The sequence below is a fragment of the Pseudorca crassidens genome, chromosome X (genome assembly GCF_039906515.1).
Source record: "Pseudorca crassidens isolate mPseCra1 chromosome X, mPseCra1.hap1, whole genome shotgun sequence".
Taxonomy (NCBI): domain Eukaryota; kingdom Metazoa; phylum Chordata; class Mammalia; order Artiodactyla; family Delphinidae; genus Pseudorca; species Pseudorca crassidens.
The window spans coordinates 30,996,835-31,011,722 of record NC_090317.1 but is presented as its reverse complement, the minus strand read 5'-3'; positions in this window follow the sequence as shown (position 1 = coordinate 31,011,722).

Sequence of the window (14,888 nt, the reverse complement as noted above, 5' to 3'; positions counted from 1 at the left end):
ACAGTTTCGTTGAGTGCTGCTTTCATTTGGTCTAATTGGGAGCAGTACTTGTTGGAATTAATCGTTTGGTTTTCTGGAAGGAGCTCATAATAGAGGACTCCCTTCCAATCCCACCATATACACATTACCTTCTTTGGATGAAGACCGGCCTTTGGTGTGGTTGGTGGTGGTTCATTTCACTTGCCCCATGATCTCTTCCGTTCCACATTATTGTACAGTGTCCACTTTTCATCGCCTGTCACAATTTGTTTTAAAAGCAGAACGTTTTCATTACGTTTCAGTAGAGAATCACATGCAGAAATAAGGTCAAGAAGTTTTTTTTCACTTAATTTATGTGGAACCCAAACATCAAAGCGGTTAACATAACCAAGCTGGTGGAAATGATTTTCAACGCTTGATTTGGATATTTTGAGTATGTTGGCTATCTGCCGCGTGGTATAACGTTGATTGTTCTCAATAAATGTCTCGATTTGATTGCTATCAACTTCAACTGGTCTACTTGACCTTGGAACGTCGTCCAGCGAGCAATCTCCAGCGCGAAACTTCGCAAACCACTTGACACGTTTGATCAGTCACAGCACCTTCACCATACATTGCACAAATCTTTTTCTGTGTGTGTGTTTCAGTTGCGTTTTTACCTTTCTTGAAATAATAAAGCATAATATGCCGAAAATGTTGCTTTTTTCTTCCATCTTCAATATTAAGATGGCTGTATAAAAATTCACCAATTTTGATGTGTTTTTTTAAATGCATGCTGATATGACAGCTGTCACAATACAATCTAACAAAATTGTTTCAAATGAAGTTAAAGATAAGAGCTACTAGAGCCATCTTACAGAAAAAACTGAACAAACCTTTTGGCCAACCCACTATATATATATATATATATATATATATATATATATATATATATATATGTATACACACACACACACACACATCTGGATCACTTTGCTGTACACCTAAAACTAACACAACATTGTAAATCAACTGTACTTCAATTTTTAAAAATCATTTAAAAAAACATATATATGTATATATTTATATGAATAATTAAAATAACATATATTTTGGAAGAAACATGCAGAAAATATACACCTAACTCTTCAGAGTGTCTCTAGAGGAGAGGATTGCAACCTACTTCCACTATCTGTTATATATTGCAATTGTTTATTTTGTTGTTTTACAATGAGCATGTATTACTACTGCAAGCAGTAAAAATATTTTTTAAAAGTAGGGACAATAAAAAAGTAATCAAGGGAATTTGAACACAACTTTAGTCTTCACTAGGAAAACTCAATGCAACAACAATTAAAAGAAAAAGAATATAGCGGAAAACGCTGTTTTCAAGCAAGCTGCCTCTGAATTTAGTGTTATGCTACACTATGCCAAAGGCTGGGAGAATCGATGAACAAATCAATGCAAAATGTACATATTTTCTTGTATTCTTGCTCAGCATTTCCATTACTGCAATGGGTAAAAATGAAAGAATAAGATGTTATAATTTTTTTTTTTTTTTTTTTTTTTTTTTTTTTTGCGGTACGCGGGCCTCTCACTGTTGTGGCCTCTCCCGTTGCGGAGCACAGGCTCCGGACGCGCAGGCTCAGCGGCCATGGCTCACGGGCCCAGCCGCTCCGCGGCATGTGGGATCTTCCCGGACCGGGGCACGAACCCACGTGCCCTGCATCGGCAGGCGGACTCTCAACCACTGCGCCACCAGGGAAGCCCAGATGTTACAATTTTGATTAAAGAGATGCCTTTGCCATCCTGTGGCAGCTGGTCTGGAAGATTAGGCCATTCTTAGGCTGTAATTGGATAATGCTGGCTTGGTTGATTTGAAGTAGAAGGCTAATCTAGGCAGTTTACAGTGACAACAAAACTGTCAGATTGCTGGCATGGTAACAGGAAAAGAAAATGTAATGAGAGACTGGAACAGTCCTCTTGCCTGTGTCTTATGCCAGTGGCAGGTATCATTTATTGTACATTGGGTTGCAAGTATGTTTATATTTAATATAAATACTGTATGTTTGCAAATATAAAAATCTTAGCATAGATCATGAATGAATATATGATTACATGCATATTGTGTGTGAAGGCTAATTTTAAGCAGAAATCATAGTTCTGAGATGTAAACTTTGTGCTATGTGAACATATTTTGAACAGAAATATATCATACATAACAGAGATAGAGAATAATTATACTCTTTCAGCATTATGTGGCAACATCACAGTGAACATGTTTTAGAAAATGTACCCAGGAGTGGGTTCATTATCTTTAATGGAAAAGGAGAATTACCATAATCATAATTCAGAATCCTATGGCTGAGATGGAAATGAGTCATATGCTAGTTGTTAGAAGGGAAGACCAAAAGGAAAAAAAAAGAATTTACATCAAACAATGCAATGTTAAATACATAGGTTCTTCCAACATGGGTAGTACACTTCTCATTAAAAAATGTTTAAGCCTAATGGCCAAAGTTTAAAACATAATCTTATATCAGCGTTTCCCAAAACTGGATATGGAAATTACCCAAAATGGGCCCCTCAAAAAGACAGGACAGAAGAGGGTCCATCATGGACCTCTAAACACCTTTTTGATTCACCAGTAGGAAAAGTAGTCTCTACCAACATCCTTCACCTCCTATAGTAAATGCCTCTAAGTCAAAAAGTGCTATGAAAAAACATTCATAATCTTTAAATATAGTTTTTCAGCTTCTAGAAAATTATTCTGCAGAATCCCGTAAGAGTACAAAGATTAATGCACAAGGATATTCATTGCAGTATTGTTCATGGTTTTTTGCAATAGCTAAAAGTTGGTAACAATCCAAATGTTCATCAATAGGGAGGTATTTAAATAAATCAAAATAAATAAATAAATATATATATATATTTTAATGACAGATTCATCAGTACCACCATGGGAAGATGTGCATGCTATACTAAGTGAAAAAAATATGCTGTAAAATGCTATGTTGCACCCTGTTATATATAAAATAGGTAACAAATAAGGACCTACTGTATAGCACAGGAAACTCTGCTCAATACTCTGTAATGACCCACATGGGAAAAGAATCTAAAGAACAGTGTATATATGTATATGTATAACTGATTCACTTTGCTGTACACCTGAAACTAACACAACGTTGTAAAGCAACCATACTCCAATAAAAATTGTAAAAAATGCCATGTTAAATATGATCCATTTTCATACTTGGTATCAGTACGTCAGGAAAAAAAACTAGAGGAATAAGCTGTAAACTATTGATAGTGGAGGCTAAAGAAGACTTTCACTTTTCGGTTTATGCATTTCTGTAGCATTTGAATCTTGTATAATGTACATGTATTAATTTTATAATCAGAAAAAATGATTTTAAATTTTTTTTTTTTTTTTTTTTTTTGCGGTACGCGGGCCTCTCACTGTTGTGGCTTCTCCTGTTGCGGAGCACAGGCTCCAGACGCGCAGGCTCAGCGGCCCTGGCTCACGGGCCCAGCCGCTCCGCGGCATGTGGGATCTTCCCAGACCGGGGCACGAACCTGTGTCCCCTGCATCGGCAGGCGGACTCTCAACCACTGCGCCACCAGGGAAGCCCTAAAATTATTTTTTAAGAGACAGATTTTGTACACACAAATACACACACACACAAACTGAGCATTTTGACTGACTTAGGTCAAATTGATTAAAAATAGATGTAGAAACAGACTAGGCTATACAGGCTTGACTTTTTTCTTTAAGATGGTATTATGGACTAAATTGTATACTGACAAAATTCATATTTTGAAGCCCTAATCCCCAATAATTCAGAATGTGACTGTATTTTGAGATAGGTCCTTTAAGGAACTAATTAAGTTAAAATGAGGTCACTAGGGTGGGCCATAATCTTTATAGCTGGTGTCTTTATAAGAAGAGATTAGGACATAGACACAGAATAATGACCGTATTAAGATGCAGTGAGAAGGTGCTATGTACAAGCCAAGAAGAGATGCTCAGAAGAAACCAATCCTGATGACACTTGATCCTGGAATTCTTCATCTTCCAGATTTGTGAGAAAATAAATTTCTGTTGTTTAAAATATCACCCAGGGCTTCCCTGGTGGTGCAGTGGTTGAGAGTCCGCCTGCCGATGCAGGGGACACGGGTTCATGCCCCAGTCCGGGAAGATCCCACATGCGACGGAGTGGCTGGGCCCGTGAGCCATGGCCGCTGAGCCTGTGCGTCTGAAGCCCTGTGCTCCGCAACGGGAGAGGCCACAACAGTGAGAGGCCTGCGTGCCGCAAAAAAAACAAAAATAAAAAAATAAATCACCCAATCAGTTGTATTTTATTATGGCAGCCCCAGCAGATTAATACAGATGGTAAACAAGGAAACTGTAAAAACCACTACAGATCTACATATTAAACTTTACTTTATAACAACAAGGATGACCCTTGAAAACATGCTAAGTGAAAGAAGTCAGTCACAAAAGACCACATACTACATGATTCCATTTATACAAAATGTCCAGATTAGGAAAACCTATACAGACAGAAAGAGATTAGTGGTTGCCTAGGCCTGAGGGTCTTGGAGTGAAATTAGAAATAACCACTAATGGCCACAGGGTTTCTTCTGAGAGTGTAGAATATGTCCTAAAATGGATTGTGGTGCTGGGTGTAGATCTCTGTGAACATACTAAACCTACTGAAGCGTACACTTTAAATGGGTGAATTGTAATATGAATTATGTCACAAAAGCCATTTTTAAAAACTCATTTTATACAAATAAAGAGGGAAATCACAAAATTGAAAATACAGAAGTAACCATAGACAGTTGAAGTAAAAAGAATTATTGTACAGTAGTTTACTCAACTCTATACAGATAAATTTGAAAACTTGGGTCAATGGCCTATTTCCTAGGAAAATCTGAATCACCAAAATTAACTCTTCGAAGAGAATGAAAACAAACGAATAACTATGAAAGAAAATGAAAATGTTGTCAAAGGCTACCTCCATGTTTTATGAAGCCCAGAAATTTCAGATAAATTCTACCAAATCTTCAAGTACTGAATAACTACAATGTTATTTCACCTGTTTAATAGCACAGAAAAGAATCCAAATTATCTTTTTTGAATTTCAAAGAAAGCTTGAGCTCAATCTCACTTATGAATATCAATGCAAAAATACTATACAAAATAGAAACAAATAAAATTAGCCCATTGAAAGAATAACACACCAGTGACCAAGTGGGTTTATTTCTAGGAGGAAAATTTTTTTAATGTTAGGAATTCCATCAATATAATTCACTATATTAACAGATCAAGGGAGAAAAATAATATGATCATTTTCATAGATGCTGAAAACGTATTTGACAAAATTCAACATCCATTGCTGATTTAAAATACTCTTAATAAACTAGGGATAAATATATATTTGCTTAACATTATGGTATTTAAAACAGTTTGATACTGATGCATAAACAGACAGACATAGCAATAAAACAGAATACACTCCAGAAGTAGAGCCAAATATATACAGGACTTTAGGAATAAAACACACATTTCAAATCAGTAGAGGAAATGGCTGTATTTAACAAATGGTGTAGCGACAACTGGCTAGACATACTCTAGATCCCTACCACATTCCTTGTACCAAATTAAACTGCAGATGGAATTAGTTTTTAAGAAACAGAAACATATTAGAAAAAAAATTAGTTGGATACATTTATGACCTTGGGTTAAGAAAGGTCCATTTAAACAAGACACAAAATACAAAAGCCATAGGAAATTTTTGATATACTTTACTATATTTAAAAATTAAAATTTTCTTCAGGGAAAAACACTTCTTACCTCAAAATAATTCTAAATGGATCAAAGATTTAAACATTTTTTTAAGTTATAAAAAAATAATGTAGAAGTGGGACTTCCCTGGTGGTCCAGTGGTTAAGACTCCATGCTCCCAATGCAGGGGGCCTGAGTTCCATCCCTGGTCAGGGAACTAGATTCTGCATGCCGCAACTAAGAGCCTGCATGCTGCAACTGAAAGGTCCCGCGTGCAGTAACTAAAAAAAAAAAAAAAACGATGCCGCAACAAAGATCTCGCATGCAATAACAAAGATCCTGCGTGCCACAACTAAGACCCAGGGCGACCAAATAATTAAATAAATAAATAAATAAACAACGTGGGAGTTAAAAAAAAAAAATAATCTCAAAGCGGAGAAAAGCCTTTCCAAACAAGGCATAAAATCCAGAAGCCATAAAGAAGATATGGACAAACTTGAATACATAAAAATTTAAAAGGTCTGCATGGAAAAAACACTATAACCAAAGTCAAAAGACAAGCTGGACAATTATTGGCAATTCATATCACAGACCCAGCCCTAGTTTCCTTGATAAAGAGCTCCTACAACTCAAAAAGGAAAAAAAAACAATAGAAAAATGGGCAAAGGATATGGACTAAGAGTTAACCAAGAAAAAAAAAAAGAAATAGTTTTTAGAATGTCAGAATTACTGAAGTTCACTCATAATTAAAGAGATGCACACTTACAATGAGATAACATTTTCTCCTATTAAATTATCAAAGACCCAAAAGTTTGATAACATTATTTTTGATTCAGGTACAGGAAAATACGCAGTCTACATTTCTGATGGGAGTGTAAATTGGTACAATCAGCATAGAGATCAATTTAGCAATATCTATCAAAATTTAAAGTAATTGACAGCAATTTTATTTCAGAGAATTTATCCTGTTATACTCCCACATTTGCAAAATGACATATGTACAGGGGTACTTATTGCAGCACTGATTGCAATAGCAACGGTTGGAAACAACCGAATGTCCATCAAATAGGGGACAATTTAAATAAATAAAATATCTATATGATTATACAAGTAATCTCTATAGGATACATGAAAAATGGTAAAAGTGGCTATTTCTGAGGAAGCAAACTGAGGGACTGGGGATCAGTGATTAGAAAGAGATTTACTTTTCATCATACTTTTTAAAATATCCCTTGAGTTTTTTTACCATGTCCATAATTTACCTATTTTTTAGTGAACATGTAGAAATCAGTATGTGCTAAACACTATCAGCTTTCCAAATATTAACTTAGGTGTTTTTCATAACAATCCTATGCAATAGGCACTATTTTTATCTGTATTTCAACAAATGATGAAACCCAGGCACACAGGGTCACATTATGACTTCCGTGGGCCCTGAGCACTTTGGTTGTTGTGGGACACTTCCACCATAAGAAAATGTTGCCAATTATATTTTACAACTGCTTTGGTAAATAAAGACAAATAAAATCCAGCCTGGATTCATTATTATATATTCATTAGTTTTATATTTATTCTTCTTCTGATTTTAAATGAAATTAAACTTAAAACATTTTCATAGACTCCTAAAAGTATAATAGGTCCTAGGCACTGTGTCTCCTGCAGGCACAGAGAAGTTATGTAACTTGCCCAAGGTCACACAGCCAGTATTAGAGCTTGGAATTGAACCCTGGTAGTGTGGCTTCAGAATCTATGCTTTTCATCTGTATGCTAGATAAATAAAGCAAATCACAGGGAGAAAATTATGTAGTTATATATGTGCTGACATGGAGCTACCTACAAGATAAATTGAGAAAATCATGGGAGAAAATACTGTACATATTATGCATTTTTTAAAAAAGGAAGTTTTATACACACATACACACGCTATTTCTGGAAGAATTTTTTTTAATATCTGGAGAAAGGGGCTGGGGAACTGGAGGTCTGGAGGTCTGGAGGACTTCCTTTTCATTGTATTTCTCTTTGCACTACTGGATTTTTTGTTTGTTTGTTTTTTTACCATGAGCATATATTTACAGATGAGGAAACTGAGACTAAAACAGGTTAAGTAACTTGCCCAAAGTTACATAGGTAGTAAAGAAACCGATAACATATAAGTATGAACAACTATTCTGTCAATTAATAATACATCACCATTCCTAAGTATAGACCTGTCAATGTATTCCTGTCAAATTTCATCATTTTAACCCAGTCGGCCAAGCTCTTTTTGTATCATGATTCTGGATCCACTGCATTCATCTTTATGACGTACTTAAATCTGGCAAGCATGCTTTCTGTTTCCATTCAGGTTGTCGATGAAAATGTTTAACACATGATAGGGCTTAAGTAGAGCCCTGCTGATGAGACTAGGGATCCCTCCAGGATCACATTAATTGATCTCTTTGGGTAATGAGCTACCAATCCTATTGATTGTACTATCATTCCACTCACACCCCCTAATTTCCCCTTGACCATAAGGATAACTGAAGATCCCAATGTTTTCTGCAAATTTTCCATAGCATTCCCTTGTTTGCTAAGCTGCTCTGAAACCACTTGCACAGAAAGTATTTAAAATTAATAAATAATTGGTTTCTTTACTACGTTCTGCAGGTTTCTAAAGTTTACAACCTGGCCAATTCCCCAGAATTCAAACAAAAACTGTTTCAGAAGGACTAGGATTTCTAGCCCCCAATGTTTTCATAATGCAATTGAACAGAACATTTTAAAAAGCAGAGATATACAGCCGTTTCCCCAATGGAATCAACCCACTGCCACCCAAAATAGCCCAGACAACTGAACAGAGCAGCTGGCAAAAGGACAGACGTCTCTAGCCCTGGGGAGAAGGAAGCTAAACGCACACCACAGGGAATTTCCGAGGAAGCACTCTCTGTAACAACCCCTTACTTTTCTAGCTACAGCACACAAGCTATAGTCTAAGTGTTGGAAGAAGAACATATTTTCTGGTTTCCCCTATAATCACACACTATGGCATTGAATGTTTACATAGGTAACGCTAACTGAACACAACTGCTAAGTTTCTGAAAAGTTTACTGTGAAGCAATAAACAAGGAATTCATTTTTTCATTGACTTGCCCTAGCAAATTGGGAGCCACATTGCCCTGAAAAAAATTTTGTTCTCTGGTTATTTAAGAAAACAATTACAACTTACAAATGCTACAGAATTTTCAATTATATTTTAGAGGAAAATGTGATTAACACTAAAATAATAGATAACATGTTTAACTCAAAATGTCACAGAATAGAATGACTAAAAGTAAAAACATAGTAGAATGTCAGAGATTCTGGTAATAGGATTACTTAGCTAATATTGCCTCACATATCGTTCCACTATGAAAGCTCAGTTGTGAACCATTACTAGTGTCTTCCTGTTTTAGATGTACCATCCCCTTTTCAGACCTCTCTTCATCAGATAAAGTCTATACGGCTCGTTAAAGGAATTATTTCGATAGGAGAAGAACAATGCACAAGGTAGGTCTGTTTAGATATATGCAGTGGACTGGCAGCTGGTTAATGTCCACAAAATGATAAGTAACTTGGGCTTCCCTGGTGGCGCAGTGGTTGAGAGTCAGCCTGCCGATGCAGGGGATGCGGATTCGTGCCCTGGTTCAGGAGGATCCCATCATGCCGCGGAGCGGCTGGGCCCGTGAGCCATGGCCGCTGGGCCTGTGCATCCGGAGCCTGTGCTCCGCAACGGGAGAGGCCACAACAGTGAGAGGCCCGCGTACCAAAAAAAAAAGATAAGTAACTTAAATTATGACTATACTATTCCCAACCTAATCGTTAAAAAGGTGGTACTGCTCTCCTATGTTATTTTATCAAAATAGTATTTGTTGAGATTGACAAAATGCAGATCATAGATATTAACTCTTTGCTGTCATTTATCATTCCAGGATAGAGCGATAATAGCTAACTTGCACAGATATTCACTATATACCAGATACTGTGATAAGTGTTTGACATTTATTATCACATTTAAGGTTGACAACAACCCTAAGGTACAAAGCATTGTTATTCACATTTTATAGAAGAAACTGAGGCACAGAGGAGCTAAGGAATTTGACAAAGATGGTATAACCAATAATGGTAGAACCTGATATGAAGTCAGACTAATTTCAGAGCCTGAACTCAACCACTACTGGGAAAGGAATTTGGCATTTCTGTTGATGATAGATGGGGGGGAGTAGATATAATAGCAGCAACTTGGTTTTTTAAAAAATGAGGCTGCTGTTTGTATCTTACTAAATGAATTTCTTGATTTCAGAGTTTCTCTAAATCAATCACCCATGAATGAGAGACACCTACCCACTTAGGCTGGACTCTGTCAAGAGTCTATGTATCCATGAATGGCTTTTAATTAGATTGCAAAGGAATTCCACCCTTCCTCCCTAATATTGCAGCTTTGATGCCTTTAGGATAAGTGACAGAGTGCATTGCTAAGAGAAGGGCTAGGAAGAGAAATGGGAAAGATTTTTTTCCTGAGGCTTGACTGAGGGGTATGGCAGGAAAGGCCTGGAGGTATACTTACTAGCAGCACATTAGTCCAGTGCTCTTAAGACTCAACTCTCTTTTGCATAATAAATTATTAAAAGTTCTCACACAGCTAAGAATAACAATCCTCATTCTATACTATACTCAATAGATCACAACTCTAACTAAATATGTTAATACTCCTAATACTGATATTTCAGATTATTGTTTTACAGTTAAGAAGTCATAATAGTAAATATAGATTCTAAAACAATGATCCTGACTTTTTTGAGTGATGTACTAAAAAGATATAAACTAGCCAAATGAGCTGCATCCTGACCTCCTCCGAATTTACACACAGCTCCCTGCCTCACCCTGTCAGTTTCCAAAATAATCTCTCTTTTCTCAAAGTCTCCCTTGAATAACAACTGACTGATTATCACAAAACCATTCCTATATCTTTTCCCCTAAACTATATGCAAATTACCTATTTTTCACACTCACTCCAAAAGAAATAAATTTCCTGTCCACATCCCCAAACAGTTACTGCCTTTATGCTGTTTCTCTTGATTTAGGGGTGCTAACAATTACTATTACTTCTAGCATTAGTCATGGTCTTCCAGAGAATAGCAAGACTAAAATTCATGCTTTACTGCAATTGGTAAATCAGGCAAGTGAAAAACAGCAGAAGCACATAATTTAAATCCTCTTTGGGTTCTTAATCTAAGACTCTGACATTTGAATTAGGATCAGTAATACATGGTTAAAATTAAACCATGAAGCAAGCCTATATAAATTACCATAAAATCTAACTCTATCATCCAAAAACTCATAAATTAAGAATTGAGATTGAAACTCTGCTTTGAATCCTTAGTATTATACCTTAAAACTACAGTACCTACCATGCTAAATAGACGTATATTTTGTTTTCATTTATTTTGCCTGTTACTTAGGTTAGTGCCTTTTGATCTAAACTAAAAGCCAGTCATTTGCAGATGACAAGTTATTCCTTTGAAAACATATTTTTCCAATTAATGAAATTCCAGAAAGCATTTTTATGTCATCAAAATCTACACTCCATTTATTCTAAGTAATAGGAATTATATCCTATTTTCTCTTAGTTGTGATTTAAGTCTATACTCTCTTCTTTCCCATCCTCTCCTTTTTCCCTTTGATGCCTGTTTTCTAAGAATCATGGATAAGCTACAATTGCATGAGATTGAAGTATTGTTTATAAACAGAAGAATGACAAATCTATTGCAGGTGATGCAGAGGGAGGTGCTCTTTGATTCTATGTCCCCAAATTATGTAAGAATGGCTGCCCCATCGGGGTGGAAGTCAACATTTCCATTTTCTTTCCCATATCACTAGGGCTTTCCTCTTCTCCTGATTATCCTTCCTCCACTGCTACTTTGCCAAACACTACCTAGTATCTCCTCTTCCACCCAGTCCTAGTCCCATTTTGCCTAAGTGCTGGTTGGCAAATGGAGATGGGAAAAACAAAGTGATGCTACTGAAGAGAAAGGGAGTTGAACACCTTTTTTGTGCCACGCACTGAACCAAACATTTTATACATGGCATCTCACTTAATTCTACAACAGGCCTATAAAACTGGACCTATTATTCTCAATGGAAGATGATGAAATTGAGGCTAAAAGACCTTTTAAAAATGTGCCCAACACTTACACAGCTAGCAAAGGTCAGAAAAAAAAACAACAGAAATCAAAAAACTTAAGAGAAGGCAAACTCTGCTCACCTTACTCCTTACCACCTCTCTCAAGCCCTCAACCCTACAGCTCAGCTCCATGGGACCATGCATGCCAGTGGCCTCCAGCTCAATATTCTCAGTAGCCTTCAACTGTAACTCTCAACATTACCTTAAATTTAACTCTTAAATGTTACCTACAATAAAGTCAGACATATAGTTTTAGAGACAAATAAAGGGATAGAAAGATCTTTGTGAACTTCCATTTCCAGGAATATGAACTAGCTCTCTTTTAAAAATCTCCTGCTACAAAATAACTAGAAATTCTGTAGGTTTATCTTTAATCTTTTTGATGTGTAACAAAACTCATCCTGCAAGAGAAAAGAGTAAATCTCCAGAGGTCAAAAACAAAGTTGATAGCAGAACAGTAATCAGATGTTAATGCTTCAACAGCCCTGGGTGTTTTTGCACTCATAGGTAACCAACATTCAAAGAGATATTAGCAGACAAATTTTCATAATTTATGAAAGTTAGTAATCCTCAAATTCTGAAACCATAAACAGGATTTTTTAAAAAAGAAATTCCAAATTGTAAAGGAAAAATTCAAGATTTTTCCTTCCTATCTAGGGATAAAAACCTCAGTTCAGTCTACCTCTCATGTAGGAAAAAACGCAGTTCTTCCCTCCTGCTTCTCCTTTCCTTTACACAGACACCCTACTCACAAAGAACACTTCACTTCTGACACCTCCAGTCACCAAATATGTGGAGGTTTTTCCCCACACTAAGCAATTCTCTGTAAAACCAACTGGGTGTCCTATAATTTAATTTGAATCTAACACTATCTACCTGGAGGTAGTGTCAGGTCCCATAGGTTAAGGGCTCAGTCCCACAAGACTGCTCCCACCACGCTTCAGATGCCAATTATAAGTAGTAAGTCTCCATGTTACCCACAACTTCCGTCCAATTTAGCTAAAATCAGAGGTTCCCATGACCCCCCTCCTCAGGCTTGATTAATTTGCTATAACAATTCACAGAACTTAGGAGAACACTTACTTACATTTACCAGTTTATTAAAGAATATAAAGGCTACAGATGAACAGCCAGATAAAAAGATACATAGGGCAAGGTCTGGGAGGGTCCCAAGTGCAGGAGTTTCTGTCCCTATGGAATTGGAATGTGTCATCCTCCCTGTATGGATGTGTTCACCAACCTGGAAGTTCCCCGAACCCCCTACTATTGGGGTTTTATGAAGGCTTCCATAAATATTATGGGCATGATCCATGATTAACTCCATTTCCAGGCCCTCTCCCCTCTCTGGAGAATGTGGGGGGAGCTGAAAATCCCAAGATTTTAATCGTGGCTTGGTCTTTCTGGTGACCAGCCCCCATCCAAGAGCCCACCCAGAACCACCTCAGTAGAACAAAAGACATTCTTCATTGCTCTTATCACTTAGGAATTTACAAGGGTTTTATAAGCCCTGTGCCAGGGATGGGGTCGAAGATAGACAGAGGAAGAGGTGCTCCTAGTGTTTTTATCACTTAGAAAATTGCAAGCGTTTTAGGAGTTCTGTGCCAGGAACCAGGACAGAGACCAATATATATTTTCTATTATCTCACATAAATGTTAACATATTGCTGTCAAGTATCAAAAACAAAAAAAATCTTAAAGCGGCCAGAGAGAAAAGATAGATTATTATAAAAGAATAACAAACTGACAGCAGGCATCTCAAAAGCAACAATAAAAGCCAGAAGAAAATAAATAATATCTTCAAAGTGTTGAGAGAAAATCGTTGTCAACTTGGAATTGTGTAACCAGCAAAACTATCTATCAACAATAAGAGCAGGGACTTCCCTGGTGGTGCAGTGGTTAGGGATCCATGCTCCTGATGCAGGGGGCCCGGGTTCATTCCCTGGTGGGGGAGCTGGATCCCGCATGCATGCTGCAACTGGGAGTTCACATGCCGCAACTGGAGAGCCTGCCTGCCGCAACTACCACCCAGTGCAACCAAATAAACAAATAAATATTTTTTTAAAGGAGCAAAATAAAAACATTTTCAGACAAATGAAAATTACAAGTTTTACCAAAAGACCTTCACTAAAGGAAATTTCTAATGAATAAACTTAAGAAAGAAGAAAACTGAACCCAAAAGAAAGGTCTGATATTAAAGAAGAAATTACTTGTTAGGAAATTAGAAAATATGTGGTCAAAGCCAAACAAGCATTGGCTGTATGAAACAATAATAACAATATATAGTTTGGATAAGGTGGAGGTATGATACTGGACAAGTACAACTGCGGGGGTATGGGGTTTCAGTGGAGTTAAAGCATTCTAAAGTTCTTGTTTCAATTTGGAAGAGGGTAGAAATGTTCATTTTATTAGTAAAGAGATTTTGTTTAGTCAAGATGCATGTTAAAAATTCAAGAGTAACAGTAAAAGAAAAAAAATGTTTAAATCTGAATAAATTAGCATCCCAAAAACTACAATGGGTACAAACACAAAAAAGCCCTAAGAAAAGACTGCTCTCTCTATCTAAAGGACCAGGAAAGGAGCAGGCTAGTAAGACAGAAAAACTTTTAAACAATAACTACCTGCAGCAGCCAAACATCATAGAAAAACCTGGCCCTATCCCCACCCCCATTGGCAAAGGGCAAGTGGTAAGCCTAGACTTCTATCCTCTCGCCAGGCTGTAACAAAGCTTCACTATACTCTCTCCAGGGTGGTACCAGAGAAGGCTGAGTAGGGTGGCAGGACATTCATTTCTGGTAGGTGATCATGAGAGAAAGCCCCCAAAAGGTATAAGTAGAGACCATAGGGGGAGCCTGGCAATAACAAAACATGTCTCCTCCTCCTTGCTGGGGTAGTGTCAAGAGGCTTGGCAAAAGGACAGGACTTTCACCACTGCCCAGCGGT